Source organism: Canis lupus, chromosome 29, assembly GCF_048164855.1.
Source record: "Canis lupus baileyi chromosome 29, mCanLup2.hap1, whole genome shotgun sequence".
NCBI classification, from domain to species: domain Eukaryota; kingdom Metazoa; phylum Chordata; class Mammalia; order Carnivora; family Canidae; genus Canis; species Canis lupus.
Window position 1 is genome coordinate 24,884,816 of NC_132866.1, and position 16,033 is coordinate 24,900,848.

The 16,033-nt window shown below is 39.5% G+C and overlaps 1 protein-coding gene and 1 long non-coding RNA gene across 3 annotated transcripts in view; one reads left to right on the forward strand and one right to left on the reverse strand.

Moving 5' to 3' along the window:
• Positions 1-1,354: 1,354 nt before the first annotated feature.
• LOC140620922 (uncharacterized) lies at positions 1,355-11,928 on the reverse strand. Its single transcript, XR_012020682.1, has 3 exons — positions 11,489-11,928; positions 7,172-7,238; positions 1,355-1,803 (listed from the first exon to the last, which is right to left on the reverse strand). It is a non-coding gene; the product is annotated as an uncharacterized lncRNA (long non-coding RNA).
• The window catches only part of COL17A1 (collagen type XVII alpha 1 chain), a 52,915-nt gene continuing 48,238 nt past the window's right edge, over positions 11,357-16,033 (forward strand). Inside the window, exon 1 of one of the 2 annotated variants that reach the window (XM_072805427.1) lies at positions 11,357-11,872. The gene's annotated coding sequence lies outside the window, so the exon portion shown is untranslated. The remainder of the gene's footprint in view (positions 11,873-16,033) is intronic. The other variant, XM_072805426.1, reaches the window with a different exon arrangement.

A 16,033-nucleotide genomic window follows, 5' to 3' on the forward strand; every position in this document is an offset into this window, starting at 1 on the left:
TTTGTTGAATGAATCTTTCTGTTGCTGATTTTAGCTATTTTGTGTGAGGTCATATATCATTATAGATATTTCATTTTCCCGATGAACAGTGATACTTAGCATTGGGTTGTTGGATCTTTATCATTTTTTGGCCATTTAAAACAAGTCTGGGCAGCCTGGGTGGCTCAGCGATTTAGCGCCGCCTTCAGCACAGGGTGTGATCCTGGAGTCCCAGGATCAAGTCCCACATCAGGCTCCCTCCATGGAACCTGCTTCTACCTCTGCCTATGTCTCTGCCTCTCTCTCTCTTTTTCTCTCTCTCTCTTTCTCATGAATAAATAAAATCTTAAAAAAAATAAAACTTTAAGTCCTCTATAGGCCAAAGAGGTGGAGGATTTGAGAAAATCAGAAATGATAACATTTTCTTTTACGTGTTAGTACCCCATTTCACATATTCTTTCAGCTATGGCTGCTTTATTTAATATAGATGAAGTAACCATAGTCTGATAAATATAAAGTACATAGCAAAAAATTACCTTATAAAATACATTTGATTTTATGCCACACTAACTATCCTGCCCTTTCAAGTATCTTGTTAGAATGTAGAATGTCTGAGGTTACTTCTTTCCCCCAAGACAAATGAATGGATGGTAAAATCATGAAGAGCAGGGTTTTTCTGCTTAGGTTCATCACTGAGAATTGCTAAAACCTGCACAGAATATTAGAGGCACATGCCTAGTCCACAATGTTTGGTAATCCTTCAAGCTCCTCAGTAGTGAGGATGGTTAAGAGCCCCAAACAGCTCTCTTGAACATTTCCCCAAAAGCCATAGCAAAACAAGCAAACAAAAACCTACATCTTAATCCTGACTCTACCATTAATGACATTCAATAATATATTTCATTTCTTTGGGTCTCAGTTTTCTCTTTTTCATTATCTGTAGGTGATCTCTAATACCTCTTGAGTTCCAAAATTTTATGGTATTAACATTAAAAGTATGCCAATTTTTACTAAAATTAATCTCAAATATTCTAGCATCTTTAGAGAATTGGTACTTGTAAATCTTGTGTACTTATGGTCTTGACAAGGAGAGAGCTATAGTTGAATCTTTACATTTGAGTGACTCACTCTCAACCTTTGAAATGTGAATATCTCTTCTTAAGGTCAAAGCACTTTACAGAGTTCCACATGATAATATTTGTACCTTTGGAACCAATTGATTAAAAAATTAGGTAATGTGGGGGATCCCTGGGTGGCTCAGCAGTTTAGCGCCTGCTTTCAGTCCACAGCGTGATCCCAGAGTCTGGGATTGAGTCCCACATCAGGATCAGGCTCCGTGCATGGAGCCTGCTTCTCCCTCTGCCTGTGTCTCTGCCTCTCTCTCTCTCTCTCTCTCTCATGAATAAATAAATAAAATCTTTAAAAAAAAATTAGGCAATGCCAGAGGAATACTTTGACTTCATTAACACTTAAAATGAATTTACATTTTATTATTCACAACAGCATCTGTGTATATTTAGACAATATCATTACTTATTATGCATCTAAGTTTGGAGAATACCATTATTTACAATTATGTATCAGTGAGGATGCTTTCAACTCCAATAGCTGAAAATACCAACTCGAATTGCCTTAAATGATAAGGAAGTTTATAATCTCAACATACAAGGAGTCCAGAGATAGGGTGGCTCCATGACTATTTAATCTGACACTCGGTGTTGTCATGAGGAACAAGGATGTTTTCATTTCTCATCTCCTCACTGTGGTGCTCTTGTGGCTATAGTGTTTTAGCAGTTCCACATCATATCCAGACATAACAACATCCTGAAAAAGGAAAAGGTTATCACTTGTCTCCTTATAAGAAATAAGCCTTTCCCAAAAATCCCTAGATAGACTTTCTTCATGTACAATCAACCACAAATGAGTCACATTTCCTTCCTAAATCCATCATTAACAAGGGCAGTGGGTTAAGATGAAGAGTTTGGTAATAGAATTGGGAGGCTACCACCATGACCACCATAACAGGTAATACATTCTCAGTCTATATATACAGAACACTGTGCATAGAGTCGTGGTAATAAGTCGACGTGTATTGCCCACTCCTCCTTCCAAATACTCTGGAAATCCTTGATCAAATCCTCTTCGTAGTTCCAAAGTCTGTTAACACTCACCACCCTATTAATGATTTGCATTCTTTTGTAGATTAGAAAGATGAAATTAATAGTTCTAAAACAAATCACCCTGTGTGTGCATCTTTCCTAGAAGATAAAGCTTAAATACTGCAACAAAGAACACATGTCATGCTTAATACTTAATGTTGCTAAAAAAAAAAATACTTAATGTTACTACTGAAAAAACAGATCTGCACAATGAACCAGTCTCAAATGAGATCACAGAAATTATGACTGGATATCATTACTGCAATCTACTCTTCTATAAGCATGATAACAAAAGGGGTCAGTGAGAAATATGGACTTTCCCAGACAAACAAAAATTGAAAGAATGAATTACCACTAGACTTCCCTTTCAAGAAATGTTAAAAGAAGTTTTGTACAGAAGAAGAAAATTATATAGGTCAGAAATTAAGGTCTACATAAAGTAAGGAAGAATATTCAAAAAGGAATAAATGAACGTGAAATTAAAACCTCTATTTTTCTTATTACCTATTGATCTAACAGACAACAGTTTGTTCAAAATATTAATACCAACAACATATTCAATTATGTATGGTTATGCTTTATATATATAGTGTACGCTTGTATATAAGTAAAATTAAAGACAGCAGGGGTGCCTGGGTGTCTCGATTGGTTAAGTGGCCAACTCTTGATTTTGGCTCAGGTCATAATGTCAGGATGGTGAGACTGAGCTCCACTTTGGGCTCCATGCTCAGCATCGAGTCTGCTTGAGTTTGTGTCTCTCACTCTGCCCCCACCTCCCATTCATGCTCTCTCTCTCTCAAATAAATAAATAAAATCTTTTTTTTTTTTTAATTTTTTTTTTTTTTATTTATGATAGTCACAGAGAGAGAGAGAGAGGCAGAGACACAGGCAGAGGGAGAAGCAGGCTCCATGCACCGGGAGCCCGACGTGGGATTCGATCCCGGGTCTCCAGGATTGCGCCCTGGGCCAAAGACAGGCGCTAAACCGCTGCGCCACCCAGGGATCCCTCAAATAAATAAATAAAATCTTAAAAAAAGAAAGAAAGAAAGAAAGAAAGAAAGAAAGAAAGAAAGAAAGAAAGAAAGAAAGAAAAGAAAAGAAAAGAGAAAATGGCAAGCCTAACCACAGATTGGGATGAAATAAATATTTGCAAAAACACCTATCTCAAAAAGAATTTATGCCAAGAATATGTAGAGAATTTTCAAAATTCAGTAACAAGAAACCAACCCAATTTGAAAATGGGCAAAAATGTGAACAGACACTTCACCGAAGAAAATACATGAATGGTAAATAAACACATGAAATGATGGTCCACATCTTAGTCAACAGAGAAAGGCATGATGCAATATCACTCCACATTTATCAAAATGACTAAAACCAAATAAATGAACAATATTAAGAGCTGACAAAGATGTGGAACAATAAGAACTCTCATATATGACTGGTGGAAATGCAAAATGGTACAAATATTTTCAAAAACAATTTGTCAGTTTCTTAAGTCAAATTCTACATTTATCTAGGTCAACATTCCACTCATAGGTATTTGCCAAAGAAAATAAAAACTTACGTTCATACAAAATCTGTACATAATGGGGGCATCTGGGTGGCTCAGTTGGTTAAGCATCTGCCGTTGGCTGGGGTCATGATCCCAGGGTCCTGGGATGGAGCCCTACATCTGGCTCCCTGCTCAGCTGGGAGTCTGCTCCTCCCTCTCCCACTGCCTGCCTCCCTCCCTGTGCTCTCTCTCTTTCTGTCAAATAAATAAATAAAATATTTTTTAAAATCTATACATAATGTCCAAAGCAACTTTATTAATAATTGACAAAAATGAGACACAAGCCAAATGGCCATCAAAATATGAATGTATAAAAATTGTTTTACCCAAACAATGGAATATTACTTAGTAATAAAAAGAGGCAAACTAATGATGTCCACAACACAGATTAATCTTCGGTGTGAGTCAAAAAAGCCAGGTTCAAAAGGCTATGTATTGTATGATTCCATTACATGATATCCTGGAAAAGGGAAACCATAGGACTAGAAAACAGATTAGTAGTTGACAGGGGCTGGAGATAAGGGTGCATTACAATGGAGCACAGTGGAATTCGGGATGTGATAGAATTGTTCTAGATCTTGAATGTGGTAGTTAGACAACTATATGCATTTATCAAAACTCATGGGACGCTAAAAAGGGTGAATTTTACTGAATTTAAATTATATGATTTACATCTGATTCTGGCAAATGGCTAAAACACCAGGGGCCCCAGAACACAAGTTGGGAACCACTAATGTAAGAATAGTCTGGAAATTTTTAGATGACTGTTATAATCACTAGAATGTTGAGTCGATGATCATGTCAGAAAACAAGACATGATTTTCAGTGTGAGTCTGTGTACTAGAGATATACCCGTAAGGAAAATAGTGGTAACCACAAACCAGATAATAGGGTGTGGTCTTCATCTTAATGAACATAATTCTTGCGTGAACATGTTTCATGAGAACCAAGCCTGTCTTCTGAATCATGACCTATAGTACAAGAGAGTGCTCATCACCTGATGCAGACATTTCAGACCTTTGGGATAAAAGCCATTAAAATCCAATCACAAATCCATCTGTCAGGTGGCTTCATGCTATTTTGTTGAATTGCTTTTCCTTGCTCCTCAATAGGGATCAAACCTAATACACATTTTAAACAACTGGTATATTTATATTCAGTAGTTCATTTCTGAGAGCTCATCTTTTTTTCTCTGAGCACAATTGAACTTTTCATCTCCTTGATGCTTCCTGACATTCCTTCCATGTAATTTCTGAGCACATAAAGTACAAATAACTTGGCTTACCCCAGTTCTTAGAGAGGTTTAACACTGCCAGGGTGGGCAGGTAAACTATTCCAAGCAAAAGACTAAGAATGAATTCCAGCCCAGACAGGAGGATTTTCATTTCTTCCATAAATGGGGAATCTTTTGGAATCTAAGGGGTATATTTTCTCTGATCATGACAGGATAGCGACTGTTAAGACTAACACTTCAAATATTGTTCTTTGGTTCATTGCTGTCTTTAATAAAAAGTAATTTATAAATATTTAATTATTAGAAACAAGTTACAAGGGTGCCTGGCTGGCTCAGTTGGAGGAGCATGGAACTCTTGATCTCAGGGCTGTGAGTTGGAGCCCCACGTTGGGTGAAGAGATTACTTAAATAAATATTAAGGGGCACCTGAGTGATGCAGTCTATTGAGTGTCCAACTCTTAGTTTCAACTTAGGTCATGATCTCAGGATCATGAAATTGATCCTCATTAGGGCTCCACACTTAGCTTCGACTCTGCTTGAGACTTTTTTTCCCTCTGCACCTACTCCCCTTTTCTCTCTCTCAAATAAATCTTTAAAAAAAATAAGTAACTATTTTTAAAAAGAAAAGAAACAAGTCACAAGTCATTTAGTAGGGCATGTGTTAAAAATAACACATGGTGGTTTTAAACTAATTAAATGTATTACCAAATGTGCTAATATTTTAATATTATCTTACTATCTAAATTCTTCAAGACAGAAAATGAAACCATTTTTTTAAAGATGGTATGTTAGGTAATGAACATAGGACAAAACAGAGGCAGGGAAAAGTCCAAACCAAGGGAATGATCTTTTTTTTTTCCATATCCTCCTGTAAGTTCTAACAGGTGGCCTTTTGAAGAAGGTAGAAGTCCTTTTGAGTTAAGAGAAAAGGAGGGAAGTTGCTGTGGTCAGTGGCTGGCTTGGAAAAATCTTGGTGTTAAAAAAAAAAAAAAAAAGAAAAGAAAAGAAAAGAAAAATCTTGGTGTCATCCCAAGCTCTATCCTCTTTCTCATCCAAGCAGCAATCACTAAATGTCTTGTGTTTTCTCAGACTCCCTGATATTGGCCCCCTTGTTCCTTTCCTTTTTTTTTTTTTTTTTTTTTAATCTTTGCCTTGCTAACCTTCAGCCTTTATCTTTCACCTCAACTACTGCCCTGGTGTCCTTATTGGTTTTACTGTCTTGTCTCTTTTGGTCCACTCTGCGTTGTCACCATATAAATCTTTGTTCCACTCAGTTTCCATCATTTCATTCCTTGGCTTCCCATAAATCTCTCTCACTCATGAAACAACATAGACATTCCTCAGGCTGACAGTTCATATTCCCCATGATCCAGCTGGCACACCCTTCCAACCTCTCCTTATCTATTCTTTTTTCATGGTATGTTTTACCATCCTCCACCCAAGCCTTACTCTTTCCTGTGTCTGTGCCTCTCATGTTGGACTCTGTGCTCAAAATTTCAGCTCCATCCTCAGCTTCATAATATCACCCGTCCATTTAAGTACAGCTCAAATGACAACTCTTTCATGAAACATTAGCTGAGGCCCACAGTTGGATATCTATATATCTTTTTTTTTTTTTTTGCATTGTAAATTCCTTAAAAGCATGTTTTACATCTCATCCTCAATTCTGCCTATATACCCAATGCCTTGCTCAGGGTAGACACTCAACAGATACTTGTTTGCTCATTCAATAAGTACTTATGGGTTCTGAGTGGATAAATGAATGAATAGATCTGAATTTAGAAATGGAAGCAAGAAACCACATGCTTTATTATTATAATAAAAGCAGCAAAGAATACAGTTTGGGAACAATTCAAGAACCATTATAGACAGGAAAAGCAGATGGAGAATGTAAGCCCACATGTGAAGGGCAGGAGCTGATACACTGTATCTTAGCTGCATCCTTCCGAAAGCCAAACTGCTCCATAAACTGTGACATATGCTGTTGTCATAATTGTTTACAAGGAAGTTTTATTATCCAGAAGAAAATGCAACCAAAGAGAAAGCTAGGCAGAAATATGGTCTTCTAGTCTTAGAAATATAGTAGCAAACTGCAACAAATAATTATTGTATCATTTTTATTTTAACATGTAGGAATTCATTTAAAAAAAAAAAAGCAATGGATTTACTATCCTCCAAAAGAGCTGAACTGCTGACTGTAGGTACTGGAATTATCTCAGTAAATATAAAATTATTTTCTCTCACCTTCTCAGTGAACTTCTTATTGTCTCTTAGGAATGCAAGGCAAGCATATTCCAAAACTTCAGGATTCCTAGATGAAAGTATCATCAGAATAACATATCACTGTCATGTGATATTTTATGAAAGGAGGATCACAAAACTGGTAGAAATCCGTCTATAGGGTACATTCCTCTAAACCAAATAAAGAAAGAAAAATCTGTCTTCACAAAGATTAATGAGGTGGTGAATTTAACAAAAACATTCACCCTGTCACCAAAAAGTGGATCTATGCATCACTTTTCAGAAACTTGGCAGCCACATAAAACAGGGTCCACCTATACTCAACATTGCTCAGCAAGTGATGAGAATCTGGCCATCAGATGCCACTCTGGGCTACATGTGAATAGGCATCCTTTCTTCCCAACCTATTTAAAAGTCAGTAGACAATTTGGGGAGGATGAATATTTTTCCAGTTGCCACTTAAGGAAATTTTCTCTCTAGTCCATTACAAATTGATTAAATGTGACTCATTAACACAGCTCTGAATGAAGCAGGGAAAAAGAAACACCTTTCCGGTGTCTTAGTCACTGCTACTTCCTAAATCTGACTCTGTTCCTTCATTTCAGCAAGAATTTCACTTTTTTTCTGGTTAATTTAAAACATTTAAAAGACAACTCTCCTGGTTCCAGACATATGATAGGAACTTGATATATGAATGTTGAATGAACATAAGGTTTCTTTCACTCTATGTACCAAGATAATGTCTTCTTATAAATGATTTTGCCAAGCACAATAAATGATGAATATTGAATAACTGGAATATAAACACTTGAATTCTTTTAATTTCCTTCTCTCCCAAAGTGCTTAGTACAGGACTCTAAACAGCACACACACGCACGCATACTCACAGACTCAATTAGCTATTGAGTTAGCTTAGAGGATCTTGGATAAATTACTTTGGGGCTTATCTAGTTTGGGTCTGACTTTTCCATTGTCCCTGGAGAATTATGTTATTACAGGACACCAAGGGCAGGAAAAGACAGCCATTCTGATTCCAGTGGTTGATTAGCATGTTTGGTTCTATATAGTGGTTATAGTTAAATAACTGGTCTGTGGTTGCCATGGTTATTTAACTATAACCACTATATAAAAGTAAGTCCTAATAGATAGATATTTACCTAAATGTATCAATAAATTATACCAACATCATTATGCTGTTGGTGGCAAATATCCCCAGTATTCAGATGGTTTTCTTTCTGATTTAAGTTGTCTTCTGTTCTCAGCCTGATCTATTTTGATATTACCTATTTTCTTTCAGTTCAAAGCTATGGGCATATTTAAATTTTAATGATATACCAGGCAATGGGAAATGAGAGTTCAAGAGTTAAATGAAGTATAGGCTCTGCCATTGTATAAAACAAACAAAACAAAACACACACACATACAACCCAGTTCTCCTCTTGTGTCTTCCTTTACTCTCACATCACTACTAAGCCCATAGTACTTTGGACTCTCTGGTCACCAAATGTTGGTGGGGATGGGGGGGTTCCTACATCAGGCAGCTCTACAACAACAGCCATGTGTCCTACAATTTAACTCAATTCTGACACTGTCTTCTTGGAGACTGTCAGATCCCACAGGGTAAAGACTCAGTCCCACAGGCTGCTCCCCCACTGCAGGTGCCAATCACAGATAATAGGTTTTTCAGGTTACCCACAACTTCTGTTCGACTTGGCAATTAATCAGAGATTCCCATGACCTCCTCTCCCTTGGTTCAATTATTTGTTAGAGCGGCTCACAGAACTCAGGGAAACACTAATTTATGTTTAATTAACTATTAAGAGATATGATAAACTATACATATGTACAGCCAGATGAAGGGATGCTTAGGGTGAGGTCTGGGAAGGTCTGAGCACGGGAGCTTCTTTCCCCGTGGAACTGTCTCACTCTCCTGGTATGCGGATGTGTTCACCTACCTGGAAGCTCTCTGAGCCCCATTCCATTGGTTTTGTATGGAGGCTTCATCAGATACATATGATCAATCATTTACTCCATTTATAGGCCCTCTGCCCTTTCTGGAGCCACTTAATAGATGTAAAATCTTTGGCCTGGTTGCTCAATCTCCCTGAATTTCATTTTTCTCAGCTATAAAATAAAAAAATAATAGTATACACCTCTTAGAGGTTGCTAAAGGGAATAAATAAAATAATGTATGTAAAATATCAGGTGCACAACAGACCATAGAAAATGTTAATTCCAGTCTCTCTTCTTTCTTAATAATCCAAACACCCACACAGTGCCAGTATGGAGTTGCTTCCTAATGGCGATTTAACAACATTTTCCTAATGCCTAAAAACACTTCCCTCCCATGGTTAATGAGGCCTTGTGTAATCTAGCCCCTGCTCTCTCTCTAGCTTCTCTCCCATTGCCACCATCTCTTTGGTATACTTTCACAGATTGGCATCACTTTTCCTCAAACTTACTTTGCTTCTTCTACTTCAGAGCCTTCTCAAATATTTTCTTCTCTGTCTAAATTCTAGAACAGTCTCAACCCCTCCTTTCACCTGTATGACCTCAGTTCAACCTTTCTCTGTCAGTCTAAATGTTACCTTCTTAGCAGGATTTGCCCTTTGAACCCTACTCTGGATGACCTCTCCTCCTCTCTGATAAAATCCAGCATTCTGTCTTTATAATAGTTATCACATTCTTAATTGTATATCGATGCATAATTATTTGTTATGAACATCATTTGTTATAAATTTTATCCCCCCCACACACTAAAATTCAGATGGTGAAACCTAACCCCCAGTATCTTAGAATGTGATGATGATTTGGAGATAGAGCTTTTAATGAGGGAGTTAACATGAGGCTGTTAGGATGGGCTCTAATCCAATCTGTGTCCCTATAAGAAATTAGGACACATAGTGAGACAACTGGCAAAGCCCACATGAGAACACAGCAGGAAGACAGCACTCTGCAAGCCAAGGGAGAGGCTTCAGGAGAAACCTAGCTGTGACATGTTGGTATTGGACTTCCAGCCTCTGGAACTGTGAGAAAATTCATTTCTGTTGTGTCAGCCACCAGAATTTTGTCCTGGCAGCCTTAGCAGAGTAATACATGTAAGGACTGTCTTCTTCTTCTAGACTGTGAGTTCTGTAAGGTTAGAGAATATGTCTGTATTTCACCGCTAAACTCTCAACATACACTTTAATTTCTGGTTCTGAGCAGGAGTCAACATGTGTTTGCTTAATTCATGAATTAATGAGTAAATCAATGAATGATGTAGGTTCATTTCAGTTTTATGCTGAAAGCTCTCCATCTTCCAGATTCCCAGTGTTCTTCTCCTATGAAATTGACAGCAGACATATTGAGTATTTATTTGGGTAGGCAGGAACATCCTAGAAAACAAGAACCTAGTAGTGTCACATTGTAGGTCATGGAAAGGGTTCTGAAGTGTGGGACCCCACACTTAGGAGCTTAGGAGCAAGACCCCTGCAAGTAGTGCTCAGTGGTTGGCTACCCTTTTACATGGGGTGATTGCCCTGGGGCAATCATGGGGTGTAGACGTGCATTAGTGTATACTGCAGGAATCCTGCGGCTCCCCTCAGGACTGAGAATACCACCTAAGTGACTTCCAGGTTCATATGTCCCATATGACCCATATCAAGAGTCTCAAGCTAGTCTACAGGGGTCCTGGAAAGCCAGATACTAAGCAGGTATTCATGAGAATTATGTAGATTGGTGTAAATTGACTCTTTAGAGAAGTCTTATGACTCCACAGAATGTAGCTGAGACTATATGGTTTCTGGGAGTCCATACTTGTCTTTGGGTGTATGGAGACCGTGTTGGCCTGATTTGAACGGCAAAAAGTCTCTTAACCTTCCTCAACAGTTATCTCTCCATTATTTGGTGGCTAGATGCCTAAAATCTTTCACTAATGTTTCACTCTTTGGAGTCAATATCATTAAACCTGGCTGCCCCTTTTTAAAAAAACGAATCCCTATACCAGCAATTGTTCCACATTTTAAGTCATTCATATCTTATTCTAAATGAGTTCACCCATTTCCTCCAGGTGGGCTTGACCTGGCTTGGGTCAGAATGAGGGAAAGAGGGCAAAGGCAGATGTAGGAGAAACAGGTCTTGAATATAAATGCTGCCAAGTTCACAGTTTTTCGAGGAATCAGACACTCTGCCCACAGGCCCCCCACAAGCCTGGCCACACCATGAGTCCTGCTCCTTGGAATTTTTACAATTCTTTGGCCACAAGAAAGGGGAATATCGAGTTGTGGCAGTTCCCTGGTTATGAAAGACAAGGAAATTAATGAAGGGCATTTCCTTTACCTTTGTTCCTTTGTCCCCATGGACCCATAAATGGTTAATCGGCCGACTGTGGTAGGAGAAACTTTCTGCCTCCTGCAAAGTTTGATTCCTGGAGGCAGATCTTTTTTAAATGCAGCAAGTGTCAGATAATTGGAAGGGTGGAGTAATTGTAAACCCCGACACACCTTTGTCAGGACTTGTTAGGGAGCAAAGAACTGAAAGAAACAAGGGGGAGAGCAGGAGAGGTGAACATTTTTGAAAGATCACTCAGCTCTAACACACCTGGGCTGGGTCTGGATAAAAAAAAGTGGGGCCTGCAAACGTCTTGGAGAAAACATCAGGAGGAGAAAGAGAGAGGGGGGTTTCTTCAAAGTTGTTTCCAGTCCCTACCAGTTCTCAGAGAAGGTAAGTTGCAGGAGGGAGTCACCCTTCCTCCCTTCTTCTGGGACTTTGATTGGACATTTGCTATTGAGAATTTAAGTGTTTGTTGGAGAAAATGATATGAAATTATTAAGGTGCAAGCATTGTGGCAGAAGCAGTTAATTGATCACAAAAGGTTACTTGAGTTTCTGCAGTCCGCCTAGGGCGGGTCTTTTAAAGGAACAGTAAGAAAGACTCATCTGGGGGAAGAAGAAAAAGGCCAGTTGAAATAAATTGGGGTCTCGTGGCCACATTGTTTTTCTTTTTTGGTATTATTTTCAGTATTGTTAAATGGCTCATGTTAACAGTTTTATTTAGAATGGGATAGAGTTATGATTCCTTCAGTCTCAAGCTCTCTTGCTCTCTCTCCTCCCTCCTACTTCTACTACTCTACTACTATTTCCTTATCTTCCCTTGACAGCAGAGAATATCTCCAAGGGGAAGTTAAAGTGTAGGTAAGTGGAAGCTTATACCAGCAACCCCTTAGCCCTAGGAGCTGACGTGCTCCCTGGGCCTCTGTGCTGGAAGGTTCTGATTAAGCTCAAGAGGATGGACAGACATGGTTGTTTATCACACTCTCAACATACTGCCTCTAATCTAAAGTAAAGTGTAATATCTTAAATGATATAATTCATCCGGGAATTTCCTGGAGTCAAATTTAGACCAAGAGAAAAAGAGAACTGTGTATATACTTTTACTGGCTAATTTGCCCCCTCCCCCCAACTCATTTTGGGGTGAGAATTACCAACTCCAGTATCTCACTCGACCACACTAACTGCTCGATGACAAATTACCACTTTGCTTTTTGGAGTGTAGGCAAAGCATCTGGCATATCACTTCATCCAAGTAGCTGTTAATCAGTAGCTAATGGTCAGATTTGTTCATGTCCATAAAATAGAGTGAGGTTTTTAAAAGATAGTCATTTGAGAAGCTGAACGGTTTCTCCTCACCCCCATCTGCTCTGTCTTAGAACAGAGGCACAGATCTGAGTGTCTTAGAACTAAGGCACAGATCTGAGTCAGCTCCTGATGGATGCCCTTCAGAGAATCAGAGGCACCAGCTTTACTCTGTGCCCCTCCAAGAGGCCCACACAAATCTGATCAGAGTTTACATGGGGACTGTAAAAGAGCCTTGCTTCAAGCTTGGGTAGAAACTCAGATTCGTGAAACTGATCCCACCTAAGAACCAACCTCATTCTTAGATTATGCTTGCCCAAAAGAAGTCTAGGTCTCTGTGGTTTGGCTCCTTCGCTATTATTAACATCAGCAGGATTTCCTGAAACACGGCTGTAAACAAGTCACAGAATCACAGAGATGGTGCCCAAACTCCCCCAACCCCAAAGTATGGAAATCAAGGATGCCTACCTGGGCAAGGTGGCACACCCTTTGCTGAGGTTTGTAGAGACAAAAGCCTCTGAGACAATGCACCCTAGGGCACTGGTTTTCCTGGCCAGCAAGCAAACTGCTTGCTTCATCTGTGTTAACAGATCACAGTAGTGGATGGTTTTCTCATGCTTTGACCATTTTGTTGTTTTGTTTTAAAATTTGAAGCGTACAGAGATGGGAGTAATAGAAGCTGTAAAAATACTTGCATTTCCTTAGCAGAGGATAGGAAGATTCATTCTTAAAATAGGAACTAGAAAACACTTAGTCTCTCCACTCCCTTCCTTAGTGAAGAGCAAGTGTCTTATGGGTCATTAGAATAAGGTCAGTGTCAGAGCTGACTGTCCCTAACAGTGGTTGGTCCTTGTTTTTACATTCGCCACCCATAGAATAGTTTTAGGTGAATGTGACATCATTTAAATGCAGTGGAAAGAAAAAATTCAAAAGAGTAGAAAAATGATTTTGAATTGCCTTTTCCTGCATAAGAAAATATCTCGGGATCATTTTCTACATCTTCTAAAGAACATTAACCATGAAATAACCACAAAGCAGCCCCTTAGAACTACGGGTGGAAATTAGCATAATTTTGGAATTGAGAACCTAGAGACCTACTACTCTTCCTTGACTCTAGTGAAATGGCCCAAACATCAAAGAAGTTACAATTAAAAGAGTTAAAAATTATGCTACTTGACAGTGCTTCCATTAAGTAGTGTTTTGGGGGAAGAACACACTGGTGAGCTCTCTGGGAGAGGCAGGCTGGGGCATGTGCCCGGGCTTGTAACTTTCCTTTCCCTAACTTACACTTCTTAAAACTATCTGCACGAGGAATGTTTAAAAAGGAAGTCTGTGGGAATACTGTAGGTCCCTATGGGACCAGGTTTGTGCCTCCACCCATCACTTCCCTTTTGATGACTCATTGAAAAACACTTTTGTCTTATGTCTGGTTTAAAGGAATCTACCTCCCCGCACAACCCTGCCACTTCAGACTATCAGTGGTAAAGTCAACAGAACTCCATCCTGTGTATTCCAGGCCCAAGAAATCATTCTGGATAGCCAAGGGCACAGCTATCTGAGGGGCTTCAGGCTGAAAGAGAGACAGGGGCCCATCCACCTGCACCCACCTCACACCCATTCTCTCCCGGAGCACCTTCTAATAAGAAGCCCCCAGGCCCTGGAGGAGGGTATCTGATTTCTTAGCAGGTGGTCTCCTTGTGCCCTCTGGAAGTTGGAGAACTCTTGGCATTTTGCTGTATACCTCAAGGCTCCATCATTAGGACTTAAGAAAAAGATTAGCAGTACCTAGAAAAGTGGGTTATTTTTTTGAGTACAGAGAGAAGAAAACACTCACTAGGTTTGCTGCCTGGAAATGGAGAGCCTTATCAATTGGAGCCATCATCAGTCTGCCTTGTTGGCTATGAGTCAAATAAACCCATCCAAACCCAAATGTACAGCTGCTGGCAGCAGCTTTCTGTAGAGGATCAAAATACACAATAACTTGTGGGAAGTAAAACTTCCATGGCTTTTTATAAACAGTTCCTTTCCGGATAGTATTTCATATCAGTTCAAGTGCCACCCTAGGTGGTTCCCCACTAGCAGCCAGGTGCATTTGAGTGTTTAATCTCCAAAATGCCTCCTGGTCCACAGCTAATGACCAATTAAAAAAGAAAGAAAGAAAAGGCAGAGGGGGCTTCAGAGTTACCAAAGGCAATTGCTGCTTAAACAAAAGATTTCAAAGACGGTATCTGGTAGCATGTAAGTTTTCATGACAATAGTCATACAGGTCTACAATAGTCATACAGGTTGTAGTCAGAATGCAGACACAGACACAGGCCAGGTTTGGCCTTCTAAAGAGGCTGGACTCCCTATGAAATTGTCTATGCAGCCCCTCCTCTTTGGCTCCGGGAAACATACCAGAGCCAAAGCCACCTTCTGTGCCTTCTCAGATCCAGTCAGGAGTTTTTCCATGATGCCTCATTCTTTGCCTAGAGCTACATTTAAGAAACTCCCATGAGCAGGAAGTTGGCACATTCGACCAGGCCCTGAAGCTAACTGTGCCGATCTTGGTTCATTCCACTGGGTAGCTGAGCAGCTGGTCTCCCGTGGCCTTGGTTTTCAGCAAGGAAGTCACTCAAGGCATTATGACTTTCATTAGCCCTAGACGCTTTCATTTGTGTGGATCCCTTCCTGCATTTAAAAAACAAACAAATAAACCTTTAAAAATTATATTTTATGATTGCATTGAAAGAATATAAACCAGGTTAGATTGTGTTCATTTCTCATTCTGATTTTAAAGATTTTTCTTTTTAAGATTTATTTATTTGAGAGAGAGAGCAGGTGTAGGAGCGGGACAGAGGCAGAGAGGGGGGTGAGAGAAGCCTCACGTAGGCTCTCCGCTCAGCACAGAGATCAGCATGGGGCTGGATCCCAGGACCCAGAGAGGGTAACCTGAGCCAAGATCAAGAGTCAGTCGCCTGATTGAGCCACCCAGGTGCCCCATTTCTCCTGATTTTAATTTTTTTTAAATTTTTATTTATTTGAGAGAGAATATGTGAGCAGATGGGAGGGGCAGAGGGAGAGGAAGAAGGAGACTCCCGGCTCAGCGGGGAGCCTGATGTGGGGCTGGATCACAACCTGAGCTGAACACAGATGCTTAACCAACTGAGCCACCCAGGTGCCCCTCTCCTTCTGATTTTAAAAAGAAATTAAAACTTTCATGGGCCCTTAAAAGTATCATAGGATTAGGCACTGTGCCTTGTGTGCCTAA